The sequence below is a fragment of the Cervus elaphus genome, chromosome 22 (assembly GCF_910594005.1).
Source record: "Cervus elaphus chromosome 22, mCerEla1.1, whole genome shotgun sequence".
NCBI lineage: Eukaryota > Metazoa > Chordata > Mammalia > Artiodactyla > Cervidae > Cervus > Cervus elaphus.
In genome coordinates this window covers 38,680,077-38,693,208 of record NC_057836.1, presented here as the reverse complement: position 1 = coordinate 38,693,208, position 13,132 = coordinate 38,680,077, and the positions used below count along the sequence as shown (strand labels likewise).

General features: G+C 38.0%; 1 protein-coding gene and 1 pseudogene across 3 annotated transcripts in view; one reads left to right on the top strand and one right to left on the bottom strand.

Annotated features, from left to right (window-relative positions):
* The window catches only part of FAR2 (fatty acyl-CoA reductase 2), an 80,698-nt gene that overhangs the window by 64,771 nt on the left and 2,795 nt on the right, over nt 1-13,132 (bottom strand). The gene's annotated exons all lie outside the window — the stretch shown is intronic.
* LOC122679967 overlaps nt 6,227-13,132 on the top strand; it is a 51,335-nt pseudogene continuing 44,429 nt past the window's right edge.

Here is a 13,132-nt window from a genome sequence, read left to right as displayed (position 1 = left end):
ATTGCCATATGACCCAGCAATCCCACTGCTGGGCATACACACCGAGGAAACCAGAATTGAAAGAGACACGTGTACCCCAGTGTTCATCACAGCACTGTTTACAATAGCCAGGACATGGAAGCAACCTAGATGTCCATCGGCAGACGAATGGATAAGAAAGCTGTGGTATATATACACAATGGAATATTACTCAACTATTAAAGAGAATGCATTTGAATCAGTTCTAATGAGGTGGATGAAACTGGAGCCTATTATACAGAGCGAAGTAAGTCAGAAAGAAAAACACTAATACAGTATATTAACACATATATATGGAATTTAGAAAGATGGTAACGATGACCCTATATGCAAGACAGCAAAAGAGACACAGATGTAAATAACAGACTTTTGGACTCTGTGGGAGAAAGAGAGGGTGGAATGATTTGAGAGAATAGCATTGAAACATGTATATTATCATATGTGAAATAGATCACCAGTCCAGGTTCAATGCATGAGACAGGGTGCTCAGGGTTGGTGCACTGAGGTGACCCTGAGGGATGAGATGGAGAGGGAGGTGGGAGGGAGGATCAGGATGAGGAACACGTGTACAGCCATGGCTGATTCATGTGAATGTATGGCAAAAACCACCACAATATTGTAATTAGCCTCCAATTAAAATAAATAAATAAAAAATAAAAGCACTCTGTTTCCTTCTCCAGTTTCTATGTTATTTAAATGACTGTGGCTCAGATGGTAAAGAATCTTCCTACAATGCAGGAGACCTGGTCAGGAAGATCCCCTAGAGAAAGGAATGGCAACCCACTCCAGCATTCTTGCCTGGAGAATCCCATGGACAGAGGAGCCTGGCAGGCTACAGCCCATGGGTTTGCAAAGAGTTGGACATGACTGAGTGAATAACACCAAACTCTTTTATGATGCTGATTAACATATACTATCCAATCAAATAACCTATGTTTCATATGCTTTTCACAGTATTTACAGGATTTGTAAAATCCACTCTGTTCATTTTAATGTGGACAGGGATAGAATATTTTTCATATCTTTGTAAGCTGCTGTTTCACAGACTAACCTCTGCCATCTAGTTCTAAATTAGAACCATTATTTCAGCATGTATAGGCCAATGCAATTTATTATTAACCATTTTGTATCTAGTACACATTGATGTGTACTTATCGATCAAAAATGAATTTTTATTTCCTTTTGAATTCTGTGTTATGATAGAGATGTGGGGCAAAGGGGAAGATACAAGAATTTCTGAGGACTTCCCTGATAGTCTAGTGGTTAAGAATCTGGGCTTCCACTGCAGGAGGCACAGGTCTGATCCCTGGTCAAGGAACTAAGATCCCACATACCTGCCATGAGGCATGACCAAAAAACCCAAACAAAAGAAGAATTCCTGAGTCTGGACTCTGGCCTATCTTCTAAGGTCCTGAATTAAATCAGGAGATGAATTCATATACCATGATGGTAAAAGGGAAAGTCTGGCATAGATATAACACTATATAAAGTATAAGATACTATATGTTATTCATATATAACAATATAAAATATTAAAATTACTTTAGAGAGGAGTTTTTACTTCTTTTGAGGGTGAACAGTAAATCATCTATGTACTGTGAAACTGGTTTTTGAATAAGGTGTATGATGGGAGATGCAGAAATTCAGAAGGTATTTAAGGTAGTGATGATAATACAGCAAAGGGATATGAGAAAGTTTGGTATGTACACTAAAAACACACTAGCCTGGCTGTAGGAGATAATACCTAAAAAGAAGTCAAGGAATCCTTGGCCAAAAGAGTAGTTGACAACAGACTGTGGGAAAATCAGTACCCAGATAAAGAGGTAGGTCTCTACAAGGGCAGAAGACTTTAAACAAGTGACTGATAATGCACAAGAGGGTCTGAGAATGGAGTCTGTTTCAATGGTCCAATCTATTTCAATGGCTGAAGGTAAGGAAGAATTCAATGAGGGGCAACACAGTATGGTTCTCACATGGTATTCTTTATTCAAACTGCAGATCCACAGCCTTCTCTCCACCCCCTACCCCATTCTGACCCAGTAGATCTGGGTGGGAGTCTTCCACTGGTTATATGTGAAAAGCTTTATATAATTAGAGGAGTAATAACATCTAAATAGGGGAGATGTGAGTTTCAACTTCCACTATTTACTAGCCATGACTTTAGGTAAGTGATTTAGACATCACTAGATGCTGTTTTTTCATTTATAAAATGGGAGCATTTTTTTGGTGGGGGGATTTAATTTAAAGAAAGGTTGGACAAAACCTGACACATTTTACTGTTGGGTCAATGAGGCTGGAAGGGAAGGGATAAATGGTAGAAACACTGCAAGGATATTTTGTTTTTTTATCTGACTAAGTAACCATGTTCTCACGCTCATATTTGTGTACATGAGTTTTCTGCTGTACAGGAACTAGAGTTCTTCAAGGGCAGAAATCTTAGTCATCATTGTGTGCTCCAGATACTGTAATCAAATGAACAAATTCAGTCTGCTCTTGCCTCTAGCTGCATTTATGTTCATCATTGATTTTATATCATACCCTTGAACCCTTTAAGGACAGTGGCTTCACTGTTTATCTCTAGTGCCTAGTAAACTCAAGGTGCTCAATCAATGTTATTTAAGTGATGAATCAATGAACAAATTGATGCGCGGAGGATGAAGTGCACTCTAATAATGGCTGGACGGTAATTCAGGTCCTTATGTCTGAAATCCTGGTCTCTGGGGACTCTGCCACACAAAATGCAAGTTGTTCTGCCTGTCACTTTGAGATGAACAGCTCCCAAGAGGCTGTGTGAACCAACTGGCTTGGAATATATTTCTGTGAAATCATTTGAATAAGTTTAGCATTTAAAGTTCAAATTAGGCACCATTTCACATGGACACTTATAAGCTACTTTAAGTCATCTTTCCTTCCAGTTCACTGAACAGGGATTTAAAATTCCATTTAGTGTGTTCATTGACACATTCTTTCCAGAATTCAGCATTTGTGGGGAAGAAAGTGACCAAAGAGTGACCAAAATGATTTTTTTCTATCATTATAAATTAAGTGATCAATCACTTGATTATTTTTAGTTCAATCAGAGTTTAAGGGTTCTAGTGAAGAATAAAACATAACAAATATCTAAATTACATAGGAAATAACAGGCAAGGGGACCCCCTACTATCTTTGCAATAGCTACTTGATCTAAGTTGAGAAATTCATCCATTCAATCATTCAGCTGCTGAATAAGTGTGTATGGTGTTCTGGGTATTGTGCCAGATGTTGGGGATACAAGGACGGACATGATACCCACCTGTTCAGGATAAGGTACTTCATCTCTCTTCACAATGAGAGTGTTTTTATTATTGAACTATTAACAGTCACAAGTGTCTTTAAGCTCATTGGCTTCCCCAGAACACATCTTAAACTCAGGATGAATTTAGAGACCTGTTAGGATCCTGGAGTTCCTTTTGGGCTTAGACAGTTCCTAGAAATGAAATTGATGGAATGTACAGCTTTTAGGTTCTCCTAAGGTATTCACAGATGTTTTTCCCACAAGTAATAAAGTACCTGCCAACTCTGACATAACTTTCCAGAGAAGGACCTTATGCCAGCATCATCTGACTTCTCCCACATCTACCTAACACTGACATCAAGGAAAATGCACCAGACAGTACTGGTTTCAAATACTTGCAGAGACTGAATTTCTATTTATTGAGCATCTGCTATGTGGTTCCCTTGTGATGAATGCCATTCATGGGTATAACTGAGACTAAATATACCAATGAACCATGGCCAGAATATATTAAAAAAATAGAACTTTGACTCATAACCTGCAACAATCTGCCCAAGATCCCAACCCGCTATCTATAACAAACAACCTGCGAAGCCAGCCAGCTAGAAGTCAGATTTTCAGAAAGTCAAATTGCTATCTCTAGGGACGATCCAGGAAGCTGAACAATAACTTCCATAACAGTTGGCCCCAAAGAGTCAGGGCTTGATTCATAATCAACAGTTCCCCTAATTTTTTGTCCCCCCTTCCACTTAGCACCAACCAGAGCAAGCCAAATACATAGCATTGATCTATCATGCAGAATGCCCCACTCCCAGTGAGCCGGCCTACAGACTCCCTAACAGCCCCCAGTCAGGGCACAACTGCGGCTTCCCTTTTTCTACTATAATGCCTTCCTGGCTCCTGCACCTGCTTCTGAGTCTGTGCCAAAATGCAGGTGGCAATTGCTGACTTTCTTGCTATTGCCAGCTCAGAATAAACAGACTTTGCTTATTCTCATTTGGTACGCCTTCATTTATTTCCACAAAACTATTCTACTCCTTTTACAGGTAAGGGATCTTTACAGAGATTAACTTCTGGATGGGGGCACATGAGTGGCAAAGCTAGGTTTTGAATCTGGTTTCATTAATTCCATAGATACTCCATTAACCATTACCCAAATGTAGAAAAAATAAGTTTTTCTTCTATTGTCCTCTGCTAAACCTAATTTGTATTTTGGGATGACTTTTATCTTTCCTTGTCCTTTTAAGTCACTTCCTTTAGTGACTCCAAGTAGTATAACAGTCATTTACGGGTCTGCTGGTTTAGCCAAAAATTTCATAGATGCACTGTTAAGAGTTCATGTCAATGTATGACAAAAACCACTACAATATTGTAAAGTAATTAGCCTCTAACTAATAAAAATAAATGGGAAAAAAATACTTCTGATAAATATCATTTTAAAAACATTTGTCCAAATTTAACAATTATTTACAAATAAAAACCAGTGAAAATGGAAATAAAAAAAAAAGAGTTTAAGGAACTGCCTCAGATTATAATGGTAAACTTAATTCCATTTTTCTTTATCATGAATTGAAAGTATGAACAGGTCTAGAGTCCAGCAGGTGAAGAGAGTTGAGTTGTTCACAGGAAAATAATCCTCTGTGTTGTTTCTGATTCATGGGACCACAGTGCTGCCCATGTCTGCTGCATGCCAATGACTGAATTAGGACATTTCATTTACAGTAAGTTCCCTACATACGAACCTTCAAGTTGCAAACTTTCAAAGATGCAAATCTGCATTCACATGTCTAATCATGTAAGTTAGTCCATGTGTCTGGTATACATTGTAATGTGTGTACATCCTCTACAAGAGATTATGCTTTTGTGTACTTCACTGTATAGTGCTGTAGAGTACGGTAATACAATATCTTTATTTCAAGCCCAGGATGTCATCTATGACAAGAAAAAAAAAAAAAAAGAGCTACTACCCAGACATCACTGGATCATTTTTATAAGAGGATAGATAGAATTGAATCCAGCAAGGAAACAGAACTTTTGCCATCAACATCAGGTGTGAATGAAATTGCAGCTTGACCTCCATCTCCTATTGCTGACGATCCTTCAACTTCACATCTCCCACCACCTCTCCTTCCTCTAGTTAATAACTCTTCTTTCCTGTTCACCCAATGCCAGCTCCTGTATGCCAGCTGCTGTGCTGTACTAAATACTTTTCAAGGTACTGTACTGTAAGATTAAAAATGTTTTCTTTATTTTGTGTTTGTTTTTTAATGTATTATTTGTGTGAAAAGAATTATAAACCTATTACAATACAATAGGTTATAGCCAATTGTGTTAATTGGGTACCTAGGCTAACCTTGTTGGATTTACAAACAAACTGGACTTACGAATGTGCTCTCTGAACAGAACTCATTCCTAGGGGATGTATTGTATTGAGTGTGGGCCTCTATGTAACTTTAAAGGCCCTTAAAAATAACTTGCTACCTCCATGATGCAGATTTTTAGCATCTGTATATTCACTAATTTAGAGTGCAGGGTAAACTTACTTGTATAAAAGTGCTCAGAGGTCAAGAAAGGGAGGACAGTATTGATTAAGAACAATAAAATCTTAAAGGAAATAAGTTTTTTGTTTTAGTTGCTATGTTTTGTCATTTGGATTATTTTTTATTTAGTCATGTCCGACTGTTTTGTGGCCCCATGGACTGTAGCCCACCAGGCTCATCTGTCCATGGGATTTCCCAGGAAAGAATACTGGAATAGGTTGCCATTTCCTTCTCCAGGGGATCTCCCCGACCCTGTTCTAAATGAAATAAAGGTGCCAAGGGTAAGGCTTCAAAACTCACAGAAACTTTGCTCTCCAGTTCCACAGAAATCCTCAAGTTTTGTGTCAAAGCCTGTATGAATCCTTTTGTGTAACATGAAATACTGTGCATTGAAATGGATGTGCAAAAAATATATGGAGAGGCAAGGCTCATGCTGAATGTTCAGACTCAGCATGCTAAGAAGCCAGGTGGCCTCCATGCCTGCCATCCTTCACCGTCACGGAGTGAGCAAATGCAAGTGACTTTTCTGGAGGGACCAAAGCGGGGCTCCTCACCTCTAAGGAACTCTGCCCACCATCAGCAACTCTCTCAGGATCAACCACTCCCTGGAGCAGCTGAGGTACCTCCTGGGGCACGAAAGGTGAGACAGGCAGTGAGCAGCACAGGTCCCACTGCTGGGATGTGCAGCAGCAGAAAGCAGACTGTTTGGTTTTTAAGTCAAATATTCACACAGGAAGGAAAGCAGGGATTTTATATGTCATGGTTTTTTTTTGAAAAAGCAGCTCAGAATACATCAAAGGACACACTGTCAGATTGCAGGGCAGTCTGCAAAAAAATACCTCAGTATGTGAAAGTAAAAATAAATAAATACATAGATCTGGCGAGACAAGAGGAAGGGAAGAACAGGCTGAAGAAAAGAAAAGGAAATTGAGTAAAGACACATTAAAAATAGAAACCACAATTTGCAGGCTATGTAGGTAAAATTAATCAAAAACTTCAGAAATTCCTCCTTCCTTTTCTTGAGAAAGTATTTTTAGATTTCTATCAAATTTAAAGAGAAAAGTCACAGTGCTACTAAAGGACAAAAATGACAGAGAAATGGAGGAGCATCTTAGCACATGTTTACACACATATATAAATAGCCATACATTATACATGTACACACACATATACACACATCATACATGCAGCATATACTGACCTTAACCTTTCTTTAGTACAAGTTCAGAATGACATTTTCAAAACTGTCCTTTAAAAATTCAATAACATTTCTAGCATTTTAAAAAAATGTATAACTTTTCTCAGTGAATAATTCCACAGTTTAATTATCCTTTTCAATTATATCATCTCCCCCACTCCTCCCACCAAAAAAAATTGTATCTGGAATTGGTGTTGGCTCAGATATGCCTAGAAACATTTTTAACAGATATAAAGCATTCTTCTCCTCAGGAAAAGCTTACAAAGAAAAAAAAAGATAATACTAGTAAAATGTAAAGTGATGATATTATACATAGAGATTTACAATTCAAAGTTATGAGGAAGGGAGAAATTCTGTTATACAGATCATTTCTTTTTACAACTACAGGCATGTTTAGTCATGATAACAATCACATCTCACCCCTTCCACATGACAGGAAGTATATACATTATATAAAGGGGGGAGATATTCTAGAGAGAAGAGAGAGGGCCTGACTGCAATGGTGGGAGCTCTCTGGGGAAAAGGAATGTGAATAAAAATTTGTGCTGTAGATAATGAAGCAGTGAGATAAGTACAGTGAAATAAAAATTTTTTTTTTAGATTTTGTGCTATAATCTCTCTGTGTTAGCTCATGCCTTGAGGAAGTCCCTGCTATACATTTATGTTAGTGGTACTCTTTGTAAAGGCAACCTTGTCTGCCATCAGAAGAGGTAGGGAAAGAGTAACCACAGACTTCTGAACTCTGGGAGAAGGCGAGGGTGGGATGTTCTGAGAGAATAGCATTGAAACAAGTATACTATCAAGGATGAAACAGATCACCAGCTTAGGTTGGATGCATGAGACAAGTGCTCAGGGCTGGTGCACTGGAAAGACCCAGAGGGATGGGATGGAGAAGGAGGTGGGAGAGGGGATCGGGATGGGGAACACATGTAAATCCATGGCTGATTCATGTCAATGTATGGCAAAAACCACTACAATATTGTAAAGTAATTAGCCTCCAACTAATAAAAATAAATAAAAAAAAAATAGATGATTGGGGGAGAAAAAAAAGGAAAAATTTCGCACATATGCACAAGAAAAAAAAAAAAGAGTAACCACAACAGGTGATGAGCAAATAAGAAGAGGAATGAAGAATTCAGTGGGAGCAGTAATTCAGAATAAGAGGTAATCAGGAGAATATAAGCCTACCAAGCATTCTTGGAAATTTCCCAAAATGCCTGGGATGAGAGGCTAATGTTATTTGTATATTAAGGAAAGGTTGATTCCAACCAGACAGTGGGGATAAAAATACCAGAAATTTTACTTTGTATACACAGTGTTAAAGTGATTTTTAGGAGGTGCTCTGGTCAGAAGCTGGAGTCAGAGGAATATAAACTTTGTCTTCTTGATAGAGGAAGAGCAATTTTGGATGTTACTGGAATGATTGATGATGGCTAGAAAATTAGGGCAGGAGAGAACATCTCAGGTATAGGATAAAAGGAACATTGGAAGGAAGATTAAGACAACTGGATAGTCATTGGGAAGAACTAATATAATGAGGAAATAATTTCTAAATAATTTTTTTGCTTAAAACCCCAAAAAGCTGTCTGTCCTCCTTTCATAGCAACAAGAAATAAATGAAATAAACAAAATATAATGTGAAACTACTCCATGTCATTCAAAAACAAGTCAATGGGAATATATAATAACGATGTATTCAGAAGTTTTTTTTTTCCCTCAAAACTTGAGCTCATAAGTATAAAAGATCTGTTAGATTTTACATCATAAGTACATATTATTGAAGGATAATATTACTCTGCCTTTGCTCTTTGAAAAGTTATGCTACCTTTGATTCTGATGGCTTTTGTGGACACCTGTGTTTTGACCTTCCAGCATCTTTCACCTTCTACTGTCCCAAAACCTCCTTTTGAGGCAGCACCTCTTTCTCCATTGTGGATAGTCTTCAAGGGGCTGTCATTCAAGACCCTCTGCCCCACTGAGCCAAGGAGGAGGATCTTTAATTTTGAGTAAAGGGACACAACATTAAAAAAAATATGGAGTTGATTCACCTAGTGCTGGCATGTTGACTAGATAATTTAGTCAATTAATACTTGTTCTCTTGATACAAAAAGCAAGCAAGTCTTTGATAGCTTTCAGGATAATGGAAAAGGGCTTCTTGCTTTCTCCAAGACTGACTTTTAGCCATTCCTTTGACTGTGTGGTTACCTCATTTTCTTTTGATAAATTCTCTACTTGTTTACATTACTATGGTAAGCAGATCCTAAAATGATCCCCAATGATTTACTTCGTAATCCGCTTCCCTTGGAAATGGGAAGGACTAGTAATTTGCTTCTAACCAGAAGAATGATGATGATTTATACTCCCATGTTTATGTTACCTTATTGTAATTAATGTCCTCAGTTAAGTGAAAAGGGAGATCATCCTTTTTGGGCCTAATCTAATCAGTGATTCCCTTATAAGAATTACTATCTTCCTAAAGAAAGAGATTCTTCTACTGATTTTGAAAAACAAGTTCCATGGGTTCTAAAACTGCATGGAAACTATGAGATGATATTTACTTGTTGTTTTAGACTGCTTTATTTTGAGGAGTTTATTAAACAAAAATAGAAAACTAACCCAGTTGTCTTAGTTGGTTTCTGTTGCTTTCAACCAAAGAACTCTGACTGATAAAACTTGCTGCTGCTACTGCTGCTAAGTTGCTTCAGTCGTGTCTGACTCTGTGCAACCCCATAGACGGCAGCCCACCAGGCTCCCCCGTCCCTGGGATTCTCCAGGCAAGAACACTGGAGTGGGTTGCCATTTCCTTCTCCAATGCATGAAAATGAAAAGTGAAAGTGAAGTCGCTCAGTCGTGTCTGACTCTTCGCGACCCCATGGACTGCAGCCCACCAGGCTCCTCTGCCCATGGGATTTTCCAGGCCAGAGTACTGGAGTGGGTTGCCATTGCCTTCTCCAGATAAAACTTGCTAGATCTCCTTAAAACTTCCTGGGCTGCAATCTGTGAAGCATATTTTAATCAATAAGCAACACAACCAATTACTTTTCTCTTAGGGTTAAGTGTCACTATATGCTGTTTCTATGTACCTACAGTTCAGCATAAGTAAAATAGTCTCTCTCTTGCTAGGATCAGCTAAACCACCTGTTCTCTAACTTTTTTGTCTCAGAATCTTTTATACCCAAAATTACTGAATATCCCAAATAGCCTTTATGTGGTTATGACTACCAATACTTCACATATTTGAAAATAAAACTGATATTTTAAAATACTTACTTATTTAAAACCATGATAAGCTCATTAAATGTTAACAGAAACAACATGTTTTTTGAAAAGTGACTGTTTTGAATAGTGACTAATATTTTCCAAAATTAAAAAAAAAATCTATATTGAGAAGGTTGGCACCATTTTACATTTTTACAAACTTCTTTAATAGCTGCCTTAGTAGAAGCAACTAGACTTCTATATCTGTTTCTCTATTCAATCTGTTATATTATTTTTGTCAAACATATGGAGAAAGTCTGGCCTTACACAGATATGTATTTAGAAAGGGAGGGACATTTTATAAGCCTTTCTAGATAATTATGGATATACTTTTTTATATTATGCCAAAAACTTGGCAAATTACACTTTTAAAGTTTAGTACAACGTGGACCATATCAATGAACTTTTCGTATTCTGTTGCACTAAGATCATTGGTCTATCTCACTATTTAGATGACTCTTTTACACATGCATAATTTTATAGTATAATGATTGGTCATTTGGAAAATAACAATTCACTGAATTACGCAGATCTTCCAAATATTAACACACTTCATTATATCATATTAGAAATAATATTTGTTAATATCATAGCCAATCTTATCAGGGAAGTCAGTATTTGTCTCTTCTCAGGGATAAACTACAAAATCTGAATTCTTGGATTTGGATTCTGCTGCTGCTGCTGCTATGTCTCTTCAGTCGTCTTCGACTCTGTGCAACCCCATAGACCACAGCCCACTAGGCTTCCCTGCCCCTGGGATTCTCCAGGCAAGAACGCTAGAGCGGGTTGCCATTTCCTTCTCCAATGCGTGAAAGTGAAGTTGCTCAGTAGTGTCTGACTCTTCGTGACCCCATGGACTGTAGCCTACCAGGCTCCTCCATCCATGGGATTTTCCAGGCAAGAGTACTGGAGTGGGGTACCATTGCCTTCTCCGTTTGGATTCGAAACCACCTTGAAATACACTCTTTTACAGCATCAAAGGCCATACTAACATACCCGTCTCTTCTCTGACTTGTGAAAATCTAGGTTCCCAAAGTGCCAGGGTGTACATCTAGCCATGGCTGTACTCCTATGGCTCTCAGAAACTCTGTTCTGTTGCTACACATGTATTCTCTTTCCTGTTTGACTGAGAAATACTTGATAGGGAAGGCTGTTTCCTTTTTATTTTTGTATCCCCAGCAATTTGAGCTGTGATAGGTGATAGGTGTACAATGTGTGTTTGTTGAGTGAATGAAGCATACAAATAAATCTTGTATCTGCACCCCTTTGGGATTAGCATATACACACCACTCTACATAAAATAGCCAACAAAGCCCTATTATATAGCACAGGGAAATTCATTCAATGTTTTGTAATAATCTATAAAAGGTAAAGAATCTGAAAAAGAATATATATACCATATATATATATATTTTTTTAAATTCTTTACCCTATACATATATATATGACTCAATCACTGTGCTTACACCTAAAACTAACACAACATTGTAAATCAACTATACTTCAATTAAAAGATAAATGAAATAAAATAAAAGCCTCAAAGTTTACACTACAAACTTTTGACGCCTTTACTTCAGCAACCAATTTCTTTTTGCTTCTCAGGACTATTTTATTTTTCACATAAGTGTTTTCTTTAATTTGAGAGATGAAGTTGTCAGCTGGTATATCATGAATTTAAAGTAGAATTTCTAGAATAGTGATGCCCATATGGACTACTTGTAGAACTCGTTCAAAAATCAGTTTCCCAAGCCTCACACCTGAGTTTGGAACAGACTGGTTCCAAATCTGTAAAGGAGTACATCAAGGCTGTATGTTGTCACCCTGTTTATTTAACTTACATGCAGAGTACATCATGCAAAATGCCAGGCTGGATGAAGCACAAGCTGGAATCAAGATTGCTGGGAGAAATATCAATAACCTTAGATATTCAGATGACACCACCCTTATGGCAGCAAGAGAAGAAGAACTAAAAGCCTCTTTATGAAAGTGAAAGACGAGAGCGAAAAAGTTGTCTTAAAACTCAGCATTCAGAAAACTAAGACCATGGCATCTGGTCCCATCATTTCCTGGCAAATAGATGGGGAAACAGTGGAAACAATGACAGATTTTATTTTCTTGGGCTCCAAAATCACTGCAGATTGTGACTGTACCGTGAAATTACAAGATGCTTGCTCCTTGGAAGAAAATCTATGTTCAACCTAGACAGCATATTGAAAAGCAGAGACATAAAAGCATGGAAAAGGTCCATAAAAGATGGAAAGGGTACATCTAGTCGAAGCTATGGTTTTTCCAGTGTCATGTATGGATTTGAGAGTTGGACTATAAAGAAAGCTGAGCACCAAAGAATTGATGCTTTTAAACTGTGGTGCTGGGGAAGACTCTTGAGAGTCCCTTGGACAACAAGGAGATCCAACCAGTCAATCCTAAAGGAAATCAGTCCTGAATATTCATTAGAAGGACTGATGCTGAAGCTGAAACTCCAATACTTTGACCACCTGATGTGAAGACTGACTCATTGGAAAAGACCCTGATGCTGGGAAAGGTTGACGGTAGGAGGAGAAGGGGATGACAGAGGATGAGATGATTGGATAGCATCACCGACTCAATGGACATGAATCTGTTCAACCTCCGGGAGTTGGTGATGGACAGGAAGCCTGGGGTGTTGCAGTCCATGGGGTCGCAAAGAGTTGGACATGACTGAGTGTCCAAACTGAACACCTGATTTTTTCATTTGAGACTGTTAAAATATGCCAGACACCTCTCAGGACCTCACACCTTATTTTGTTTCTCATCCTTAGAAGAATTAAAAACAGACCACAATTCCAAAATATATCAATTATCATA